Source organism: Myxocyprinus asiaticus, chromosome 33 (genome assembly GCF_019703515.2).
Source record: "Myxocyprinus asiaticus isolate MX2 ecotype Aquarium Trade chromosome 33, UBuf_Myxa_2, whole genome shotgun sequence".
Lineage (NCBI taxonomy): Eukaryota > Metazoa > Chordata > Actinopteri > Cypriniformes > Catostomidae > Myxocyprinus > Myxocyprinus asiaticus.
The window spans coordinates 3796479-3821067 of record NC_059376.1 but is presented as its reverse complement, the minus strand read 5'-3'; the positions used below and the strand labels follow the sequence as shown (position 1 = coordinate 3821067).

Here is a 24589-nt window from a genome sequence, read left to right as displayed (position 1 = left end):
CCAGAGACTGAACATTTGCCAGTAGAATACTGGGTAGCGGGGGTCGATTTGCGCGGCGTCTTACTCTGATGAGAACGCCGGCTCTGTTTCCCCTTTTCCTCCTGCATTTCCGCGGCCGGGCAGCCCAGACAAAGGGCTCCGCTTGCATGTTTGTAAAGAGCGGGTCAGCATTGAGGAATCTGAAGTCCGGTTTACGGTGTGTAATTGCTGAACCAATGTCCAAAAGTGTTTGTCTGTCGTAGACAATAAGGCAGACAACATCCAAGACAAAAAACATAAGAATTGTAAACAAAACAAACAAAACACTACCATGTTGTGTCGGAGTTCGCAACACAGCAGCCATACTCATCTTAAATGAGTTTCTCAATTAAGTAAACATTGTTTCAAGTTTTTTTAAGTAGGACCCTATGGAATCCATTTTATTCGTTTTTTCTAAATTCAGTTTTATTCCCCGAAATTCTGTTTTCCATTCCATGTTTTAAAGTTTAATCAATTTCATCATCAAAATGGCGTCTAATCAAATAAATGAATACAACTTTAATCAAACAAAAATAGATACATTTCAACATACTATTGAAATTATGTGATCCTCACAGAATAATGCAAAACACAAAATTGGTCTTATTTTTGTCAATAAAGTGCTACACAACAGTGCATAACATTATAAATGAAAACATTGATGAAGGCAGAACAGCAGCACTCTTGCTTGTGAGATATTGCTTAAATATAATAATAATAATAATAATAATAATAATAATAATTAGTAGTAGTAGTAGCAGGCCCGGTTCTTGCCAGCTATGGAAGGGAGAGCTGGCAGATATCCTGGGTGGGCAATTGTGGGGATAAATTTAGATTTCTTTTTTTAAATACAGATTACAATTCTCCCATTATTCTGAATAGACAACTAAACAAAACATGTCATTTACTAGAGTTTCTGACAAAATGTTAATTGCTGCAGTCTATTTAAAAATATTTCATTAATTTGAATTTTTTTTTTTTTTTATTGGTTTGAATGAATGATTTTTTCGTTACTGGATAAATCAGTGTTTTTGAACAAATCCCTTGAATGAATAATTCAATGACAAATACATTTTTTAACAGTCACTTGTTTAACAGTTATTGGTGAAACAATGTAATTGATACAATCATTATTTGAATCGTCAAGTTACTTCCAGAAGGAGATTTACTCTATTTTGATCACTACTGTAGACATCAGTGTTTATATCCGAACTATAAACTTTTATCCCTGTACTTCTGTGATAATTTGAATTATTGTAACACAGAAATAATGATACTGTGTGGTTGAAAAGACAGTTTATTTGTGAACTGTTTCACATGACAACTGCTCTCTCTGGATCAGCGGCAGCGCCAACGCAGATTTGAACGTTCACTGTGATCGTAATCGTACTGACAGATAGATAGATAGATAGATTTTTTTAAGATTTATTTTAGATTTTAGATTTTTTTTTATTTTTTTATAGATTTTTTGTATTTATTTTTTTGTGCTATGTTGGTGGCTATTTCATGGAAAAAACAAAATGTAACTACCAACTATTACTACAACTAACTTCTAAGTGTATGTGTTTTGTTCAATGATTGGATTATATTACATTGTATTGAGTTTATAGAAAACAAATAGAAAAATAGTTTTGAGGAGACACTACTTCAATGATACAATATCATCTACGCATCTACAGCATCAGTCTCCTGTTTTTTCTAGCAAAAGTCCTAACAAATTCATCCATATCTAAGGTACTAGTGATGGACTTCTCATGGGCCAATATCACTAAATGACTCTTTCTTTGGTGTAACATACAGCGACGAAAAGGGGTCAGAACCCGTGACAGAGTTGAAAAGGAACTCTCACATGATGCTGAGGACACTCCAAAGACAAGGGCAGTTACATACAATTTATGTAGCTCTGGAAATGCATCTTTGTAGCTTTGCAAGTGTTTGCACAAAGTTGACAGGTCTGTTTCACCAGATAATTGTTTCGTAAGCATAGGTTTGGCAACAAGAATTTCATTTGCCAGACTCACACTATCTGCAGTGCCTGCAAGCATATGTAGAGGGCTCAATAATGTGGCATCTAGAAATGCACTAGATGTTGGCACAAGACAAGATACGGCTTTCATCAAGTCAACATTTTTTGTGAAAAATCTATTTTCCAATTCAACAATGGCCCTGTCGAGAATGGACTGTGGAGTATTGTAGAATTATCACAGTCAGTGTGGCCCACTGTGGAATACACAACACTGTCATCAAGTTGTGTATTCAGTGATCTTCTTCTCTTGGAAGGGAATCACCACATGTCTGAAACTCATCTCTGCGAATTGCCTTTAAGAACTCCAAGGATGCACTGACAACCTCACCAGCTTTACACATGTCCACTGTCTGAGATTGGAGAATAGCATTAGCTGGTTTCAGGGCACCAAGTAACCGGACTAGAAATTTCCGTTTCAAAAAAATTGTGCCTTTTGATTTGGATTAAAAGGCCTGCTGCCTCAGTGCTTAGATCAGTGGTGGCAAAATCATCCTCTGCAATGTTTGAGAGGATGCTGAGAAGAATGTCTTCATTCTCGCAGCTGAGAGGTGGCTCAATATTTGAGTGGAAAGGTATTCAGCGTCTAGTTGATGCAAGTCAAGCAACCCAATCAAATGCTCCTCTGGCAAGGAACTGCACACAAACCTAATCATTACAGACAAGTTTTCCACATTACACTTGTCTCGTGTCCCATCACTTTTAAGGAAAAACCCTGCTGAGTCAGCATCTGTTTATCTGCACTTAATCTCAAAAAGCACCATATCAGCCAGTGTTTCAATGATTTCGTTCTGAATGTCCTTAGAAGTATACTTTGCATGTTTTGGTATACCCTTTACTATATCAGCCAGAAATGGATCCTTTTCTAAGGTGTAATCAAACAAGTTAAGGAAGAGGCCTGCAGATGTATCATTGTTTGACATTTCTGTGGTTCCACGCAGCCCTTGCTCGTTTACACAGAGAAATTTAACCACACCTCCAATGCTTTTCACATAATATCTGTTTTTTTCCAACTGTGTTTTGCCCACTAGCATGTAAGTCTATAGTTTTGCCAGACGCCTCCCAACATTTTAATTTGGATCAGGCTGCCATAGACTGCACGTGACAGTGGCTGGATGCATGTTTCTGCATACCCCTGTCATGTTCCAATGCTGCTTTCCAATTGGTATAACCACGCGAGGTAAAAACGACATCTCTCTCATTAGCGACACAGAACTTATGACAGGGGAAACAGAAGCATGCATCCCGCAAAACGCTGTATTCAAGCCATGGATGTGAACGGTTCCATCCAGCATTAAATGACCATGATATGGACCCAAATGCACGTTTGGGGTTGCTATTTAATATTGGCTGGGACGGTACGGTACCGGCATCGTGATTTTGGGGGGCTGAGGTGGAGGGAGACGGATTTATTTCTGAAGCGGGAGCTGGGGAAGATGGAGTTTGTGAAACAACAGTGGCCACTTCTCGGTCACTGCTGCCGGAGCCACTAACAGACTTCCTTATAGGCACCAAAAATCTATGCATTGTACTCAAATACTTCTGCTTATTGCGATTAACATTTTTATTGGTTCATCTATTAGTAAGAAACAGCAAAACATATATATACACAGAATCAATATTTAACCCAAACTACCCCACCCGACCCCCATCAACACCCTGGTGGTCACATAATTACAGACACACAACAAACAAAACAAAAAAAGTATAAAAATAAATAAATAAAAATTTAAATAAATAATAAACTAATCACACATATCCTCTACACCTCTCTTCACTGTCCCTCCCCGAGAGCCCTGATATTTGCCCTATTTCTCCCCAAACAGGTCAAGACTCCCCAGTCTTCTGGATATCCCCTCCTCAAGAGCTGCCACTCTGGCCACCTCTGAACACCATTCCTGAAATGGAGGCGCTCCAGCTGACTTCCAACTCCTTCAAATATTTTGTCTGGCAGTCATAATACTAGTTAGGACCCAGTTTTTCACGTGTTTATTTTCCAAATTAATGACTGCCCCATCTCCTAAAATACAGAGTCTGGGGCAGAATAAAATCTGACAGGCCAAAACCTTGCACATAAAACTCTGAATCCTCAATCAGAACTCTTGAATCTTAACACATCCCCAAAAGACATGGGTTGTGTCTCCGTCTTCTGATTGACGTTGCCAGCAGGTGGGTGTGTCTTTAAGACCAAGCCTATGCAATCTAGAGGGGGTCCAATAGACTCTATGTAAAATCTTAAATTGCATAAGGCAAACCCTTGCATCTCTAGATGCAGATTTGAATTTTTTTAGAATCCTAGCCCATACTCCCTCCTCCAATGCCAAGTTTAGATCTTTCTCCCATAATCTCTTAAGAGAAGCTGAAGTTCTGTCCCCCAGACTCTGAATTAACAGGGAGTAATACACCGATGCCTCATGACCTTTTCCAAAAGCAGTAATCACCACTCCCAGAGTGTTTGCCGCTTTAGGGGGGTTTAAACCATTCCCAAAAACAGTACAAAGCAGGTGGCGCAACTGTAAATACTAATAGAACTGAGATCTGGGAATCCCAAAACGGAAAGAGGGCAACCCTGCCGAGTGCCCCTATTCAAAATAAAATAATCTGAAATTAATCCATTTGATTGTATCGTTGCAACAGGGTGTCTATAAAGTAACTTAATCCAACCAATAAATGTAAACTGTGCACCCTGAGGTGACCGGGGACTTTAACAAAGCCAATCTCAAATCAATCGCACCAAAATACCACTAACATATCAGTTTCAACACACGAGGGGACCGGGTTTTGGACCATTGCTACTCTCCCTTACAAATTCCTCCCCTGCCCAGCATTTGGCAAATCAAACCACTCTTCCATTCTGCTCCTACAGGCAGAAAACCGAAACAGGAAGCACCCGCCCTCAGAATGATCCAGTGCTGGTCGGACCAAACAGATTCTACGCTACAAGACTGTTTTGATCACGCGGACTGGGAGATGTTCCGGTCCGCCTCTTATGACGACATCGAGCATTACGCTGATAGTGTCACATGTTTCATCAGAAAGTGCGTTGAGGATGTTGTTCCGACCAAAACAATACGGATCTACCCGAACCAGAAACCTTGGATTAATAGGGATGTTCACACGGCACTTTAATTCCGGGAACGTGGAGGAGCATAAACAAGCCAGTTATGCCCTCCGAAAAACTCTCTCCTGGATGAGCTAAATACTTTTTATGCTCGTTTCGAGGGAAATAACACCGCCCTCGCGGAGAGAGCTCTCGCGGCCGAGGCTACAGAGGTTAGTTCACTCTCCGTCTCTGTAGCGGATGTAACCCGATCCTTCCGACGGGTGAATATCCGTAAAGCCGCGGGTCCAGACAGCATTCCGGGCCGTGTCATCAGAGTGTGCGCGAACTAACTGGCTGGTGTTTTTACTTTGTCTGTAGTCCCCATATGCTTTAAAACATCCACCATTGTGCCTGTACCAAAGCAATCCAAAATCACTTGCTTAAATGACTGGCGTCCTGTTGCTCTGACCCCCATCATCAGCAAATGCTTTGAGAGACTAATCAGAGATTACATCTGCTCTGTGCTGCCTCCCTCACTGGACCCATTGCAGTTTGCTTACCGCAGCAACCGCTCCACTGATGATGCCATTGCATCTACACTACACACTGCTCTCTCCCACCTGGAAAAAAAGAACACTTATGTGAGAATGCTTTTTGTAGACTACAGCTCAGCATTCAACACCATAGTGCCCTACAAGCTTGATGTGAAACTCTGGGCTCTGGGCTTAAACAGCTCGCTGTGCAGCTGGATCCTGGACTTCCTGTCAAGCAGACGCCAGGTGGTTAGAATGGGCAATAACATCTCCTCATCACTGACCCTCAACACTGGAGCCCCACAGGGCTGTGTCCTTAGCCCACTCCTGTATTCCCTGTACACACATGACTGTGTGGCAACACACAGCTCCAATGCCATCATTAAGTTTGCTGATAATATGACGGTGGTAGGTCTGATCACTGACAATGACGAAACAGCCTACAGAGAGGAGGTGCACACTCTGACACGCTGGTGTCAGGAGCACAACCTCTCCTTCAATGTCAGCAAGACAAAGGAGCTTGTGGTGTACTTCAGGAGAAGAGAAAGAGAACACAGCCCCATCACCATCAATGGAGCACAAGTGGAGAGAGTCAGCAGCTTAAAGTTCCTCGGTGTCCACATCACTGAGGAACTCACATGGTCTGTCCACACTGAGGCCGTTGTGAAGAAGGCTCATCACCGCCTCTTCTTCCTGAGACAGCTGAGGAAGTTTGGAATGAACCGCCACATCCTCACACGGTTCTACACCAGCAATGTAGAGAGCATCCTGACTGGCTGCATCTCCACCTGGTACGGCAGTAACACCGCCCTCAACCGCAAAGCCCTGCAAAGGGTGGTGCGAACTGCCAGACACATCATGGGACATGAGCTTCCCTCCCTCCAGGACATATATACCAGGCAGTGTGTGAAAAAAAGCTCGGAGGATCATCAGAGACTCCAGCCACCCGAGCCATGGGCTGCTCTCACTGCTACCATCAGGCAGGCGGTATTGCAGCATCAGGACCCGCACCAGCCGACTTCATGTTAGCTTCTTCCCCCAAGCAATCAGACTTTTGAACTCTTGATCTCTCATGATCAATATACATCAGCACTGCACTTTATTAATCTTATAATCTTATTATCTCACACTGGACTGTCATACATTTTATTCTCTCTTAACAACACACTGGCAACTGACTAATCAACCGACAGCCTGAATGTCAATACAGTACAATACAACCTACTGTACATTTTATTTATGTACATTTATTGTATAATGTGTAATCTATATTGTGTGTATTGTATACTGTACATTGTTTGCTATTATTTGTATATTGAGTTGTGTGTAATTATGTGTATATTAGATTTTAAATTGTGTTGTGTAAATCTGATGTTTATTGTAAATTGGTATATGTCTCATCTCTGTCATGACTGCTATGTTGCTCGGAACTGCACCCAAGAATTTCACACACTATTGCACTTGTGTATATGGTTGTGTGACAATAAAAGTGATTTGATTTTGATTTGACTCCCAAACCTGTATATTTCCAAAATCTTAAATAGATAATCCCATTCTACCATATCAAACGCCTTTTCGTCATCAAGTGAGATGGCAGCGACCGGAGTCTGATCATTCGCCACTGACCACATGATATTGATGAAATGCCTAATGTTGTCAGAAGAGCTGCGGCCCCTAATAAACCCCACCTGATTTATATGTATAAGAGATGTCATAACTTAACTTAATCGATTAGCCAACATTTTTGACAATATTTTTACATCTAGCTGGATCAGGGAAATTGGACGGTAACTCTTACACTCACTTGGATCTTTGTCCTTTTTAAGAATCAGACTGATCCGGGCTTGCGTCATGGTTTAATGATTCTGAATAAACTTCTAATACAAGTGGAGCCAGTTCTGCAGCATAAGATCTAAAAAATTCAGCGGCAAAACCATCTGGCCCCGGAGCTTTGCCTGAAGGCAAGGCCTTAATTACCTTGTCAAGCTCCTCCAAGGTTATTTCAGAATCAAGAGAATTTTTTTTTGCTCAGTCATCAATTTAGGGAGTTCTAATGGTTCCACAAATTTTCTAATATCTTCATCAGTAGACGAAGATGTGGAAATATAAAGATCAAGATAGAATTCTTTAAAAGCATTATTAATATCAATGGCTGAGGTAAATATTTCACCACCAGCATATTTCACTGAGGGAGTGGTAGAAAAAGACTCTCTCTGTTTTATATATCTTGCCAGAAGCTGGTATCCATATAAACATTGATTTCAGTTTTTAACATTTGTTGGAAATCAGGATTTTGCAAAAGGGATACATTAAAGCGCCAACTATATGGTTTCTTTTTCTCTGTATGTGGCAACATCTCTAAACTCACCAGGGCGTGATCTGAGACTAAGATGTTTCCAGTTGAGCAATCAACAACAGATGAAATTAGGGATTTAGATTTATAAAAAAATCTCTTCTAGAATAAATCTTATGAACTGATGAAAAAAATTTATAGTCCCTACCAGATGGGTTCAAAATTCGCCAGATATCTGCAATACCAAGATTTGTACACATCTTGTGAAGTGTCACTCTTGCTCTAGGGGGCTTACACACTTTTGCTTCACTATGATCAAGGATTGAATCCATCAATAAATTAAAGTCTCCTCCCAATATTATATCATGAGGGGTGCCAGCGGTTTGCAACATCCCTTCAAGATCTATAAAAAAGCCCTTATCATCAGCGTTAGGTGCATAAATATTAGCCAAAATCAACCTTTGTCTCTGAATGTCTGCTAAAACAATAATGACTCTTCCTGTTTTATCTTTAATCTGTTTGAGAAATTTGAATTGTAAATGTTTATTTATCAGTATAATGACTTCCCTACTCTTACTTGAGCCAGCACTAAAGAAAACATGCCCACCCCATTCCATGTTGAGAGATATAATCCACTCATATTAACAATTTACATATTGATATAATAAAAAAAAATTGTGTGTGTAGAGCCGAGGAGGGCGGGGCCGGGCTGGAATGACGCACTCCCGGTCCCCAATCAGCCTGATGGGGCGCGCGAGGGATAAAGGTGGCCGGGGACAACAGTTTGGGAGAGAGAGAATTACAGGCAGCTGTACTGTGTGTTTTTGGTTGTGTGTTTTTGGTTAAGTTTATTATTAAACTATTAAGTTGTCAAGCCGGTTCTCGCCTCCTCCTTTTCACTTAACCTCCTTACACTGGTGCCGAAACCCGGGAAGGAGGAAGGATTCCCGTCGCAGAGTCCTCGACACTGCCGTCTACCCAGGGGAGCGCCGCTGCCATCCGACGGGGGACGGAGTAGCTCGACCACCCGGATGCGGAGAACGGCCGCCGTCAGCGAGGCGAGTGGGGACGGGACTCCCCGACCGCCTGGAGTGAGGGAGCCGCTGCCGGGGCCGAGGAGTGCCCTGCCGTCCCCTGGAAATGCGGAGGGGTCGAGAGAAGACCACCGTCCGTGGGGGGAGGAGGGAAGTGACTCCCCGACCGACTGGAGTGGTAGGGCCGCTGAGCGGAGGAGTGTCCCCACGGGACGCCGGGAAGCGGAGGGGTGTTCTGTCCGCTGGGGGTCGGAGGTCTGACTCCGGTCCGCCCAGGGAGGAGTGGCTGCCGTCCGCCTGAGAGGGTGGAGGAGTGATCGAGGACCATGTGACGGCACATCAGAGAACCGATGAGTTTCTTTTTCTCTCTCTCCTCTCTCTCTCTCTGTTGCTCCGTTTTGGCCTTTCCCTCGCCTATTTTGTTTTGTTGTTGTTTTTCCCCTCCTGTCTCCTCCCAGGTCGAGGAAGGCAGGGATGACCGCCGGCAGTCGGGGCGCAAGGCACGCCCCCCCGGAGAGGAAGGGGGGATGTACATCATGCCGGGGGCTCCCCGGCCTGAGGCAACACCGGGAGGAGTGTAGAGCCAAGGAGGGCGGGGCCGGGCTGGAATGACACACGCCCGGTCCCCAATCAGCCTGATGGGGCATGCGAGGGATAAAGGCGGCCGGGGATGACAGTTTGGGAGAGAGAGAATTACAGGCAGCTGTACTGTGTGTTTTTGGTTGTGTGTTTTTGGTTAAGTTTATTATTAAACTATTATTTAAGTTGTCAAGCCGGTTCTCGCCTCCTCCTTTCCACTGAACCCCCTTACAGTGTGTCAAAAGCAAGATTATACAGACCACATTTCCCATTAATGCAACAATCAAACCCCGAACTTCCCCCCGAACAAAACAAACAGAAAAAAGGGAAACGTGCACATTAACCCCGCGCACGACAGCGCCAACCAGCGTCAATCCCTCTAAACTCAAAAGGTCAATGTACACATGCGAGAACCCCCGCGACAACTTTGCCATCGGATTGCTCAAGTACGGTGCTTCTGCACAGGTTTTGTGAGGCAAAATTACATAACAGAAAATATTTTGTAAAACAGACCCAAGCCAACAGGCAGAATAAACACAAAGAACATGTAGATTCATTCACAGAACTGTCTTGAAGGTGTGTTCCTCCACAAAACAAACTCTAGCTGATATAAAGCCATTCAGTTTCCTCGGACAGACAAACAATTGTTCAGTGAGCCAGCTGTTATAAGTGTAGCAGATGACGTAATCATTCCAATGTCCCTTAAAAATACTCCACAAAACAGATTCATCCACAGCTGACCTGAAGGAGTATTATTCAACAAAACAAACTCCAGCCGCTAGGCGGAGCCAGCACATAAAGAAACAAAATAGGCATTCCTCGGATGATCAAGTGTCAAATTCACTCGGAGTCCGCATAAAAAAAATACATCATGACTTACTCAGTCCATCAACTTTATAAAAGACCTCCTTTATGTGAGCATGTAGATATTTTGCGGTCATCCATAGTGTCCATTCTCAATCTGGCCGGGAACTTCAGTGTAAAAGCGATCTTCCGTCAATGCAAAAGTTTCTTGGAGTGTCATGCCACAAAACAAACTCCAGCCGCTAGGCGGAGCCAACGCAGAAAGAAACAAAAAATAGCACCCAGCTTCCTTATATAGTCGAGTCACTGAAGAGCGGGTCAGTCCACTCACATAAGAAACGCCCAATGGTTTACTCACCCATAGTTTGTATGAAGGTCAGTGCCTTTTTGGGGCATAAAAATACTTTGCTGCCGTTCTTGGTGTCTGTTCTCAGTTTGGCCAGAAACATCAGTGTAAAAGCGATCTTCCAGAGTTTCTTACATTCCTTGAACCGATCGCGTTTCTCTCTTGTCGAATTCGCAAAATACGGGAACAGGAAAATATTGTGATTATTCCATGAAAGCTTTCCTTTGCTCCTTGCCTGGCGCAACACCAGATCTTTATTGGATGATCTCAGAAATTTGGCTAGAATTGATCTGGGCCTGTCTCCCTCAGCAGATCTGTGAGCCGAGACTCTGTGAGCTCACTCGATTTCCAGCTTATGGCCTGTTATGTCGAGCAGACTCAGGAAGAGCTCATCTAGGAATTTCACCATATCTCTGCCCTCTTCATGTTCAGGAATTCCAACAATTCGAATATTGTTCTGTCGATTCCTATTTTCGAGATCTTCCAGTTTTTCCAAAATAAATTCCAAGCCTGTTTTGGACACGGGTGGATTAGCGGATAATTCCCTTTCCGATGATTCCAGACAATCGATTCGTATCTCAACATATGTCACTCTCGTGACCAACTCAGAGAATTTTGTTTCCATCACCATAATCGATCAACGTATTACAGCGAGATCCTCCAAGTCAGCAACAACCTTCATCAGCATCACCGACGTGCCGTCCAAATCGAGTCCCCGGCTCGCAGTCCCATCAGAGGCCTCAGCTTGAACATGTAAGTGTCTTTTAATGTCTCCAGAGTCTGAGGATTTTGACTTCTTTGCCATATTTACCTCAAAGAGCAAATATGTAACTGGGTGTATCAAATCTCACCGGTTATAACATGAAAATAATTAAAAACCAGCAAAGAGCGCAGAGCTAGCCACTCAAACGTCTGCTTCTCGCATGGTGTCACAACTCAGTCCGAATACTTCTGCTTGTTTATGTTATCGCTCGTGTCGTGTCTGTCAGAATCTGCTTCTCTGCTACTGAAGGCGAGTCGTGAGTGTGGAGTGCAGCGTACCCATGCGCTCCGCCCACCCCTGCCCATGCCTAGATCTGGCCCTGAGTAGTAGTTGTAGTAGTAGTAGTGGTAATACAGTAAATACCACATTGTAATATAGAGTAATAATTCTCCTATCAAGCTTTTATTTTGACATGAGAGCTTTTCTGTTTTGGGATGATTGTATCACACAACCAGTTAAGACTTTGGTTATATGGCCCAGTGAAGTGGCGTGCACAGACCTCAGCAGGGACAGGTGCGGAAGGATAAATAAGGCACTGATGTTTTTTTTTTTCAATGAGTAGTGCTTATATATACCTAACTAATTGAGTATTTAAGCATTTTTCTTGTATTATGTGTACATAATTTTTCCATTATTTCCTTTATCACAAATAATAGCCTATTCTGTTTTATTTCTCACAATAGCACCATGGTATTACACTTTTGTGTTTTTTATTTTTTTTTCCAGACATGGTCTATGATAATCCCATTTTTTTGATGTCTTATAGTATTTATTTTTTTATTTTTTAAGTACCTTAGAGTACCATGACAATATCATGAAATATAAATATAATCATTCAGTACCATGGTATTACCCTGGTAACGGCACAGTGTCTTTTTGATATAGACCATTAATCTTTTTCTTGTCTCATCACTTTTCGTATCTCTGCTCCCTCACTTTATCATTTCATCTCTGCTGCTTCTACTCATCATCCTCTTTATACTGTACAACTTTATACATCTTATTGTAGCCTACTTTCTCTTCATTTTTTTTTTTCACATTAATGAAATATTATTTTAGTGTATTCTGTCATTAATATTTAGGACCTTACAGTAATAATATGGCGGAACCATGGTACAATATGGGCTCAGGATAGTATACCATGGTTTTGAATGTTTTTTATGGTAACCTACATGTCCAAAAAATGGTAATACTATGGTATTTTTCTGAAAGTGATTAGTCCAATGGCTAATTAGTTTAAACAAAAACCGAACTGGCTTTGGCTGGATCAGACAGCTCCTTTAGTTTATAACACAATTCTATAAAGACGTATTGAATTTCTCAACTGAATTGAGGACGTATTGAATTTCTGAATTTCACTGAATGTGACTGCTCCCATTATAATTAATAAAGCTGTCTACACTGTGAGTGTGCGATGCCAAAAAAGTGATTGCAATTGAGTATTAAACTTTTGACGAACAACACAATACATAGAGTGGGCTTTTTATCTGACCTGTTACTCGTCTGAGGCCACGCCACTTCGATGTTCGGGGCGAATTCAAAACAAAATTTTTGCTACCTTGAAGGGCACTGCTGCGGGGAGGGGATGCCACTCAAAAAAAAAAGTGAGAAAATGTATCTTTCCTCGAAGGGTCCTTTCATAAGACGAAGGGTACATTCATACAGTAATGTTGTGTTCCCTTCAAAGTATCCACTTTAAAGGCTCTGCACCTCTAAGTGAGTAGGGCATCACTTGCGATTGGAATCCGCCCCCGATCTACTGTAACGTGCTGTTAAAGGCACCTCCGCTTAATTTTCTTTAATAGGCCTGTGATTTACAATGAAATCTCATAATTACACATTATTATTGTTATTGTGAGATTATTATTTGTTTATTTTAACTATTTTAATTTAATTATTTACATTTCTCCCCTTGTTCTGCACGAACAGAAGGGCCCCTTTAGATTTGTGAATGGCCCTGCTGCCCCACCTTCTGTGCACATCACTGACCCAGTGTATTTATTAGAATGCAAAATGTTGTTTTTTTATATACATTACATAAAAAATAGTCTGCATGCATTGTGTGCTTCACAATAAATGTGCACTCTATGTGGTGTTTTGAGCACGCATGGACCAAATTGAGTCGGTGTTCCCTGTGAAACCCATGACATTGGCGTTGATGGTGTCATGCTCTACCAATTGAGCTACATGATTCAGGGACAACTTTTGAACAAAGTTCTGGTCAACTCCAAACCATTTCACTAAAAATATTACAGTGTTGAGTTTGTATTGGATTTTCTATCCATCCTCCATTGTAATCACGAGCTAATGATGTTTTGACAAGGCATTTGGATACGATGTTGGTCTTTTGTGAATTAAACTATAAAACATGAAGTTGCTGTTACATACTGAGAGCTCTTGACTGCCCACATTCATTTCACAGTGACAGTATTGTCTGTCTTTTTTTGTTTCTCTCAAGATCTGATTCAGATGTGTTTGTTGGATTTCTTTGGGTTTGATTACGGATAATCTGTTCTGATTTCCATGTTCTTTGCCATGCATTCACTCATTCAGTACATATAAATTGTCATACAGAATTGTGTGAATAACACATCTAATTTGCTGTACTGACTTTAAAGGAGAAGCTGTGAGTTTAGCCTCCAAACACAGTTACTAAAGCTTTTATGTTACAGAAAAGGAAAAGACACTGACAGCAGCACTGAAAAACACACAAAATTACAATAATAAAAAACATTAATATGAAATTATTTTGTGGAGATGCTTATAATTAAGCATCGTTCTTTTCATAGGTTTTGTGGGTACACGAGGGGTAAAAGGCCACCTGGAGGGAGCTGTAAAAAAGTGAAGATATAGGGGCAATAGTTAAAGGGCAAAATTTGTCAACTTCTGCAAATACTTTTGAGACAGCAAGATGCTTTTTCAAGTAACAAACTAAAATTCTTAATCAAAATAATAAAATTGTGAGCACATGAGGTAATAACGTTTTTTTTCTTTTTCTTTCAAAATATAATTATTAAGGTTATAACGTTATAAGGAATTAAATAAATTTAACAGATGCAAATGTATACCACAGTGTGACATCACAATGTGGAGGAAGTAGAGAATGAGGCATTTTTTTCCCGAGCTTGGATTCAATGACTATGATTATTATTATATTATATTATAATTTTTATTATATTATATGACCTAACTTATAATATACTGAATATAAATGTACATATACTGCTAATAATTTTAATAACATATAAATATATATTTTTATGTCATATTTTTATGTTTCTATTTGTACATGAGCCCAAAAAAACATGTAACCTACAGTTGGAAGAGGATGTTAAATGTTTTTTAAATTCGATAAAGGTATACATATGTCATAGTTTGTCACCTTCCTGTTCAAAGTGCTTATTTTGACATGGTTATTGTCTTCTGTTGTCAGTTTGCCCCATACTACAATTCCCATGTTGCACTGCCATCATCACAGCCATCTGTTCCCCATCTTCCTCACCTGTTCTCTGCTCCGTCATCAATCATCTGTTTGTATATATACCCTCTAGTTTTACTCACGTATTGTCAGTTCTTATGTTTCCATGTATGTTCCTGTGATCGTTGTTCTTTATTTAAGAATGTTACTAAACTCAGCAAAAAAAGAAACGTTCCTTTTTCAGGACACTGTATTTTAAAAGATAATTTTGTAAAAATCCAAATAACTTTACAGATCTTTATTATAAAGGGTTTACAAGTTTTCCATGCTTGTTCAATGAACCATAAACAATTATTGAACATGCACCTGTGGAACGGTCGTTAAGACACTAACAGCTTACGGACGGTAGGCAATTAAGGTAAAAAAAACTGACACCAAAAGAAAGATGCCCAGGGTCCCTGCTCATCTGCGTGAACGTGCCTAAGGCATGCTGCATGGAGGCATGAGGACTGCAGATGTGACCAGGGCAATAAATTGCAATGTCCATACTATGAGACACCTAAGACAGCGCTACAGGGAGACAGGAAGGACAGCTGATCGACCTCGCAGTGGTAGACTATGTGTAACAACACCTGCAAAAGATCGGTACATCCGAATATCACACCTGCAGGACAGGTACAGGATAGCAACAACAACTGCCTGAGTTACACCAGGAATGCACAATCCCACCATCAGTGCTCAGACTGTCCGCAATAGGCTGAGAGAGGCTGGACTGAGGGCTTGAAGGCCTGTTGTAAGGCAGGTCCTTTCCAGACATCACCGGCAACAATGTCGCCTATGGGCACAAACTCACCTTTGCTGGACCAGACAGGACTGGCAAAAAGTGCTCTTCACTGATGAGTTGCAGTTTTGTCTCACCAGGGGTGATGGTCGGACTCGCGTTTATCGTCAAAGTAATGAGCGTTACACCGAGCCCTGTACTCTGGAGCGGGATCGATTTGGAGGTGGAGGGTCCTTCATGGTCTGGGGTGGTTGTGTCACAGCATCATCGGACTGAGCTTGTTGTCATTGCAGGCAATCTCAATGCTGTGCATTACAGGGAAGACATCCTCCTCCCTCATGTGATACCCTTACTGCAGGCTCATCCTGACATGACCCTCCAACATGACAATGCCACAAGCCATTCAGCTCGTTCTGTGCGTGATTTCCTGCAAGACAGGAATGTCAGTGTTCTGCCATAGCCAGCGAAGAGCCCGGATCTCAATCCCATTGAGCACATCTGGGACCTGTTGGATCGGCGGGTGAGGGCTAGGGCCATTCCCCCCAGAAATGTCTGGGAACTTGCAAGTGCCTTGGTGGAAGAGTGGGGTAACATCTCATAGCAAGAACTGGTAAATCTGGTGCAGTCCACAAGGAGGAGATGCACTGCAGTACTTAATGCAGCTGGTGGCTACACCATATACTGACTGTTACTTTTGATTTTGACCCCCCCTTTGTTCAGGGACACATTATTCCATTTCTGTTAGTCACATTGAAACTTGTTCAGTTTATGTCTTAGTTGTTGAATCTTTTTGTGTTCATACAAATATTTACACATTAAGTTTGCTGAAAATAAAAGCAGTTGAAAGTGAGAGGAGTTTATTTGGTTCTTTGCATTACTCCACATTGTTTGTATCATCTTCATCATCTCCATTAAAAACCCTGCATTTAGATCCATCGTCTCGCATCTCATCTCTACAATAGCGTTACAGAAGAACTGACCTCACAAATGGATCTAGCGGCTGTCCGAATTCTCCTCCTCACACAAGGGGATCGTCCATTGGAAGATCATGTCTGTGAGTTCTTTGAGCTGGCTAATGTGGTTCATTATGATGACCGTGCTCTGATATCCTTTTTCAGAGCTGGTCTGAATGGAGCATTGAAGGCACAGCTGCCTCTGGTGGACCCTCACTGGACATTATACGAGTTCGTGGAATTGGCTCTTAATCTAAGTGGCTCACCTTTTACCACAGGGAAAGAGGAAGAGGGTGTTAATTCACCCCCCACAGAGAATGCCCCACGGCCCCTTCCTCCCGGCCTCCCATGGCCCCTTGCTCCACGCCTGCCATGGCCCCTTGCTCCAGGCCTGCCATGGCCCACGAGCCAACGGCCATACCTGCCATGGCCAATGAGCCAGTGTTGCAAGCCTCATCCATCCCAGAGCCAGCTCCAGCCCTAGCCCTAGAGGAATTTTCAGGGGGGCTACTATGGTTCCAGTGGTCTCCGAACCCCCATCAGCAGAGACAACTTTCTCCCCAACCTTGGTGGCCCTGGAGCCTCCTGTGGCTCCGCCTCCCACAGCTCCGCCCCTCAAGCTTCTCACGGCTCTGCCTTCCATGGCTCCGCCCCTTGAGCCTCCCTCAGCTCCACCCGCCTTCGTCGAGTCTTCCACGGCTCCGCCATCAGAGCCTTCCACGGCTCCGCCCTACACCCCAGAAACTCCACCTCCAGTGGTTCCGTCTGCTTCGCCTCCTGAGACTCCATCTTCTCCTGAAACTCCACCTCCTACGGCTCTGCCACTGTCTCCACCTAAATCTCAAAACCCTTCTCCTACTGCTCCGCCCCCTAAGTCTCCACCTCCTGCGACCAAATCACCTCCCAAGCCTCCTGACCCTGTCCCTGCTCTGTGGCCGCCTCCCAGGCCTCCTGACCCTGTCCACGCTCTGTGGCCGCCTCCTAGACCTCCTGACCCTGTCCCTGCTCTTAGGCCGCCTCCCAGGTCTCCTGACCCTGTCCCGGCTCTGTGGCCACCTTCCAGACCTCCTGACCCAATCGCTGCCCTGTGGCTTCCTCCCAGGCCTCCTGACCCAGTCCCTGCCCTGTGGTCACCTCATTGTCCGTCAATTCCTCCTTGGTCTCATAATCGACCCCTGGATCCTTACTCGTCATCTGCTTCATCCTACCCTCCTCATTTGTCTTTGGGTGCCAGGAGTTGCCCTTTGGGGGGGGGTTCTGTCACAGTTTGTCACCTTTCTGTTCATAAGGACTCTTATTTTGACATGGTTATTGTATTCTGTTGTTGGTTTGCCCCATACTACAATTCCCATGTTGCACTGCCCTCATCACAGCCATTGGTTCCCAATCTTCCTCACCTGTTCCCTGTTCCGTCATCAGTCACCTATCTGTGTATATATACCCTCTAGTTTCACTCACGTATTTTCAGTTCTTATGTTTCCTGGTATGTTCCTGTGATCGTTGTTCTTTATTTAAGAATGTTACTATTTGGTTCTTTGCATTAATCCACGTTGTTTGTATCATCTTCATCATCTCCATTAACCCTCTGGGGTCGACGGACGCGCTGGCGCATCCTGCTGGATTTTTTCCTTATAACAGCGGAAAGAACTTAAAATACTCTGTCATTTTTGGGCATACGGATAAGTGTAAGACATCATTAGAGACTATAAAGGGTCTACTTTTATTTGTGTACACTCACAATAACAACAAAACTTGGTGCTTTTGTAAAATAAAGAAAATAAACAAGGTGCACAAAAATGAACTGAAACTCCACAAATACTTATCAGACAAACATGAAACATATGTCTAAAGAAAGCTTAAAATGTCTACTTTTAAATAACATAATCCAAATTTAAAACAAATATTCTCCTGCAATGTAATCTGTATGAATCGAAGCGATGTACAGTTTCTCCTGGCTCAGCTAATTATCGCTAATGTGATCACACCCACCAGCAGAGCACGCTATTCATATGGTAATGTGCTGAGGCGATCAATGCAAATGGTAAACGCCCCCAACACTGCCTTAAAAAACATCAAGTTCATTCACTTTTCTGCGCGTTTGGTGGATGGCACGCTACGCAGGTGAAGAAGCTCCTGGATAGTGACTAAGAGTTCACATTTTCCTCAGAAGAAGAGCGGGAATCTGACGAGGAACTTTTGAAGAGTGACTTGATCCAGCCGAGGATACAATTTCGGATGAGTAAGTCTTTTAGTTTTACGTAAATTAGTTGACATGCTATTTTATATAAACGTACATATTTTACTAGTTGGACTATTTCCAGACTTGTCAGCCAGGATTCAGAGTATTGAAATTTGAAATATGTCCTAGTAGGCAAGTTTTAGTTACATTTAAATGTTGTTTCAGCTAAAGCAGGTATTTAAATTGTATGCTGTATGATATAAATATGATATGTAATATGATATAAAAAATATGAATGTTTAGATTAGATTTTAACTAGTGTTTATGCTGCCTCATTATCATCAATGAAGCTTGTGCTTGCAAATATCTGTTCGGGTGTAAATGTGTAAAATGTGCTGTAAATATGCCCATATTAGAAAATCAGCATATTAGAATGATTTCTGAAGGATCATGTGACACTGAAGACTGCAGTAATGATGCTGAAAATTCAGCTTTGATCACAGGAATAAATTGCATTTTACAATATATTCAAATAGAAAAGATATTTTAAATTGTAAAAATATTTCACAATATTACTGTTTTTGCTGTATTTTGGATCAAATAAATGCAGCCTTGGTGAGCAGAAGAGACTTCTTTTAAAAACATTAAAAAGTCTTACAGATCTAAACTTTTAAATGGTAGTGTAGGTCTGAAGTTTTTAAGTAGTCTTTATGTAAAGAAAATGTAGATTTTGTGAATAAGCTACAAACAATACATTCAATCATTAAGTCTCCTCACATTCATTCTCTCTCAGGGGAGGGGTCTTTGTCTCCTCAGGTGTGAATCACATCAATATTCATGATCATCCACGCCTAATCATATGGCTTTTCTAACACTAAAAGTGTCTTACAAAAGTTAAATGACTATATTGTTTTGTGTGAATGAGTGATCAGGATGGTTTTCACATAATTTTTGTAGCAAAAACTCTAGGCTACATGATCCAGTTCTCAAAAGTCTTGTGAACAAATGTTTAGTATGTGTTATATGGCCTTATTTCAGTGACTTCAAATTTTTTGTTTTTTCAAAAACCACGCATAAACATTATTTTCTCAAAAATACAAACATGTACATACATGTTGCTCACATATTATTGTAGCCCAGTTTGTGCTGAATACAGTGTTATCAGACTTTAGCCATTAATATGTTTATAAGCAACTGAAAAAAGCACAAATGTCAAGGCATGTCAAAACTTCTCCAGGGCCCAAAACACCCTCAGACCCCAGAGGGTTAAAAAGCCTGCATTTAGATCCATCGTTTCTCATCTCATCTCTACAATAGCATTACAACATACTGATAAATGACAAATAGTGTTAGGTAACAACACTATGTATAAAGCATAGCCGTCTTTGTCATAAAAAGCCCAACAGTTTATACAGTATTGTATACCTAAAATGCAATGTTTTATATACAGTATGTATATATATATATATATACTGTGTGTGTATATATAAATACAATTCCAAACCAGTAACTTTAAAATTAATAATAATATTTAAAAAATTGTTTAAAAACATCAGCAAGGACAGAACATTAATGCATGTAAAAAGTGTGTAACTTTTTCGATGATAAAATACTTTGTTATATCACAGCTTAATAAGCAGTGACAATTGTAAGTAAGTCATTCATAGCTTAACTTTCTGGAAAACTGTAAAGGTCTGATCTTAGAAATTCTCTCTTGTCCTCCTGTCTTATCCATGTGATTTCGTGTTTCTGTTTGTTTTTGTTTTTCAGGTGCCATGTGCTGTTGCAGCCAAGGGGTTTCCCAGAAAGGGCTCGTTTAGTGTGTCAGCTCGTTTTTGTGATCAGAAGCACCAATAAAAATGTATTGAAATTGGGTTAACTAACCCAAAGCTTCTGTACATGGCTCAATAAACTTAACATCTGGTGGTCAAAAAAATGAAGCACACCTAGTAAGTCTCTGTGGCTAACAATGTTATTTTGATCTGAAGCAAGAAAAATTATCAACGTTATACAGCATGTCGTTTTTGTGTTTTGTTCACTTAAGTGTTTATAAATAACCCATAACTCAAGGCACAAATAAGGGCTTCATTAATATGTTACAAATTTGGCTCTCACAGTTCGGGTAGATGACCATCTAGCCCTTCGCTGCCGAGCTCTTGTGATCCCCCAATGACTAGAGGGTACAACCTTGTTCCTTTTTTCCCACCACGTGTCTCTGGCTGAACGGGACTATGAAATCGGCAATACAGAGTTTCTAGCCATTAAATTAGCCCTGGATGAGTGCCGCCACTGGTTGGAGGGGGCAGCAGTTCTTTTTCTGGTCTTTACTGATCACGGGAACCTGGAATATATCAGGTCTGCTAAAACTCCCAACAGGCTCAATGTGCTTTGTTCTTTGGGGACTTTGACTTTACCCTGTCATACCATCCGAGGTCCAAAACTGTCAAGTTGAACGTCCTGTCCCGTTCCGGCCGACAGTATTCTCCCCAATATCATCTTGCCTACTGGCTGTGTGGAGGGGCCTGGAGCATCGAGAGATGGGTTAGGAAGGCTCTTGTCTCAGTCGTAGTGCCCAGAGCTTGCCCAGAGGGTCTGTTGTTTGTCCCTGAGTTGGTCCAAGCTGCTGTCCTTTGGTGGGGTCACATGTCCAGGCTGGTCTGTCATTCGGAGGTGAGGAGAATGCTGGCTGCAATTCACCAGCAATTTTGGTGGCAGGCCATGGCAGAGGATTTCAGCCAGTTCGTGGCTGCCTGCTTGGTCTGATCAAAATAAATCCAGTAATTCTCCTTTTGTTTGTCTCCTGCAACCCTTTACCATCACCTCTCGCCCCTGGTCAAATATTGCCCTGCACTTTGTTACGGGTCTTTCCCCTTCCAGTGGCAATGCTGTGATCCTCACAGTGGTGGACTGCTTTTCTAAGGCAGTTCACTTCATCCCTCTTCCCAAGCTTCCTTTAGCCAGGGATATGGCACTTGTGGTGGAAGACCACATCTTCTGGATCCATAGTCTTCTGGTGGATGTGGTCTCCGACAGCGGACCCCAGTTCATGTTGTGGCAGGGTGAGCAAGAGACAGACACAGCAGGTGTTGTGTCAAGCCTCGGAGAGGCATTTGATGAAAATAATAATACATATAAAAATGTCAAAAAATGGGGGAAATAGTGTCTAATGGGAATAGTGTTCAAAATAAAGGGGAATCTGTCGTCCTTGTGGTGAAAGGAGGCATTGTGTAGAATGGGGAATGTCCAGAGGAGGATCCAGGATGTGGGCGGTTCCGGCGACCGCACGCGCTCCCCTCCATGATTTGTGGCATGAGGGGTGGTGGCTTCATTGACGGCTTGTCTTCTCTGGAGTCACGGCGAGTGTGAGGGGAAGGCGGCCTAGCATCCATGCCCATTGGATGCAATGTGTGCTCCAATCCCCCGGCGTTGCATCTAACTCATGCCGGGGGTCCAGGTCCAGAGCACATCTAACTCAGCCGGACCCTCCCTGCTCTGCTCCTGGATCTGCGAGGATGCCAGTGTGTGCACACAAGGAGATAGAAGCCAGCTCCCCAAGAAGAAGCGCTCTCTATGTTTATTTGCCTAAACGAGGCTTACTAATTATGCACCTCTTCTCTCTCCTGCCCACTCCCGTCATGAGCCTGGCTGAAGGATGGACCCTTAGAGGCAGGGCAATGATGACAAGAGGGAGGAGCGGGTCATTCCACCACATGGTCCAATTTATGGAGGAAGTTCTGTTGACAGATTGGCTCTTCAGCCAGTCTGTAGTCAGGTTTCCTTACCCAGAACAATGGCCAGACAGAGCAGGCCAACAAGTATCGGGAATGTATGCTCCGCTGTTTGACCTCTCACTACACCTTTTTCTGGAGTCAGCATCTTACATGCAAAAATTATTTTTTTTAGTTAAACCTGAAGTGTGTAACTTTTTTTCTGAGTTAAAATACTTTCTCCTATCCCAGCTTAAAATGCAGAGACAACTACAGGCATGTGGTTTCCTCAAGATCTGTAAACACTGTGAGGAGAATTCACTAAGAATGAAAAGCGGCAGTTATTTGCACATGCTGTCTGCTGAACGCAATTTGCATGTGCAGTTCTGATCCTGCAGGCCGATTATTAGCGCTATATAGTTGAGGATGCAATAGACCTCCGTGATCTGACACACTCTGCTGGGACTGTAAAGAATCACTCTGTAATCACTACTGTAATCCGGAGACCTGAATCATCTCTTTAACCAAAACTGTGCTTGACTTCACAGCATATTTGGTTATATGCTGGGTTATTACGCTCTTCTCCATCATTTGATCATCATTTGATGAATTACTCTTTTAATAAAAAAAATAGAAGAGCCTGCTTTTATCTACTGGTAACAGCAGTTGGAAATTGCACCGGGCAATTTTTGTGAACGAAGCGCAATCTATAATGAGCCTAATTTACATAGAGGGGAGGCATGTTTGTGCAGAAAGGAATGACAATGACTTCATTTAAATACTTAAGACACAGTCCAATTTCAGTGCTGATTGCACCTGCATAAACTAGATTGCAGTGGTTACTGAACATGATGCAGGTTTTTACGCTGAAATAACACACGCAAAAGTGGCACAACTGTTTAGTAAAATCACCCCTGTGTCTCTGTAGCATTATTAAAAATTGCTCTGTTTGTTTTAAGTGTCCCGTCCAGCCCAACAAAACAACATGGACTTGACCAATTGCATGAGTTGGAGTGGGAATATGGAGTGGGGATCAACAGCTGAAAGGGGGGAGTTTTCAGAAAGCTGTTTGAAAACATTTTTTTCCACAGATATTTCACACTTCAGCTTTAAATTCAGTTTAGATTCTGTATACTGTATATTTGCCAGGAATGTCATAAAATATACACATATCAATTATTGATCGGCATGTTATTTTCTTGATACATTTTTGAGGCATCAGTATATTAAATGTAGCCAACATTTAAATTAGAAATCTAATTTGTTTCCTTCCGTTTAATGTAGTCTGGCGTAATAGCTTTGGGAGACCACAAGAGGGTGATATAATATTTACTGAAGCTGGACGTGGGTAGGACAAGGCACAGGTTTCACACAAATGATGTGTTGCTGCAGTGCAGGTGGCAGTCCAAACTAAGTTGGTGATCTAGTCACCATACCAGGGGCAGACTGGCCATCGGGAGCACTGGGCGTTTTCCCGTTGGGCCGATGGGTAGTTTGGACCAGCCCATTGCTGCGCAAGTACTGGCCTGTCCTACAGGTGATATAGGCGGCCACCCTGGGCTCCAATATGTCCACACGGACCCCAGTACAGAGTGAATATTCAACACAATTTGTAAGGTAAAGCCAAGACAATGGCTTTTATTTTAGAAAACTGATATGACTTTTAGTTTGAAATTATTTATGCATCATAGCGCATGTCCATATGTGCGCATGAAGTACGTACCTCGGGTGGATCTTATTATTTGACATACAAATCACAATAATGGTGACAACCAAAGACAACATATTAAGTATAAGATGAGCTCTGAATAATCAAATGACAAATAACAAATTACAACAAATACTATAACAGCAGCATATATAAAATCTGCAAACAGTAAAGCTATGAGCAGTACTGTCACAAACGCCGGTGAAGATTCTTCAATCGGCCACCGGAGGTCTCACTCGCCTGAGTATTAACATTGGACTACATTTCCCAAGTGCCCACATACCTGGACTGATTACTGTACATCTATTCCATATCACTCAGACTATTTAGCCCCGTGTGTGTGTTCACTCTTTGCGAAGTCTTGTTTGCCCCGGCTACATTTCTGAGCATTATTATTTCCTGCGTTG

At 42.2% G+C, this 24589-nt stretch overlaps 1 protein-coding gene across 1 annotated transcript in view; it reads left to right on the top strand.

Annotated features, from left to right (window-relative positions):
- LOC127424745 (leucine-rich repeat and transmembrane domain-containing protein 1) overlaps window positions 1-20597 on the top strand; it is a 78748-nt gene extending 58151 nt beyond the window's left edge. The window contains exon 5 of the transcript XR_007894510.1: window positions 20538-20597. The gene's annotated coding sequence lies outside the window, so the exon portion shown is untranslated. The remainder of the gene's footprint in view (window positions 1-20537) is intronic.
- Window positions 20598-24589: the final 3992 nt, after the last annotated feature.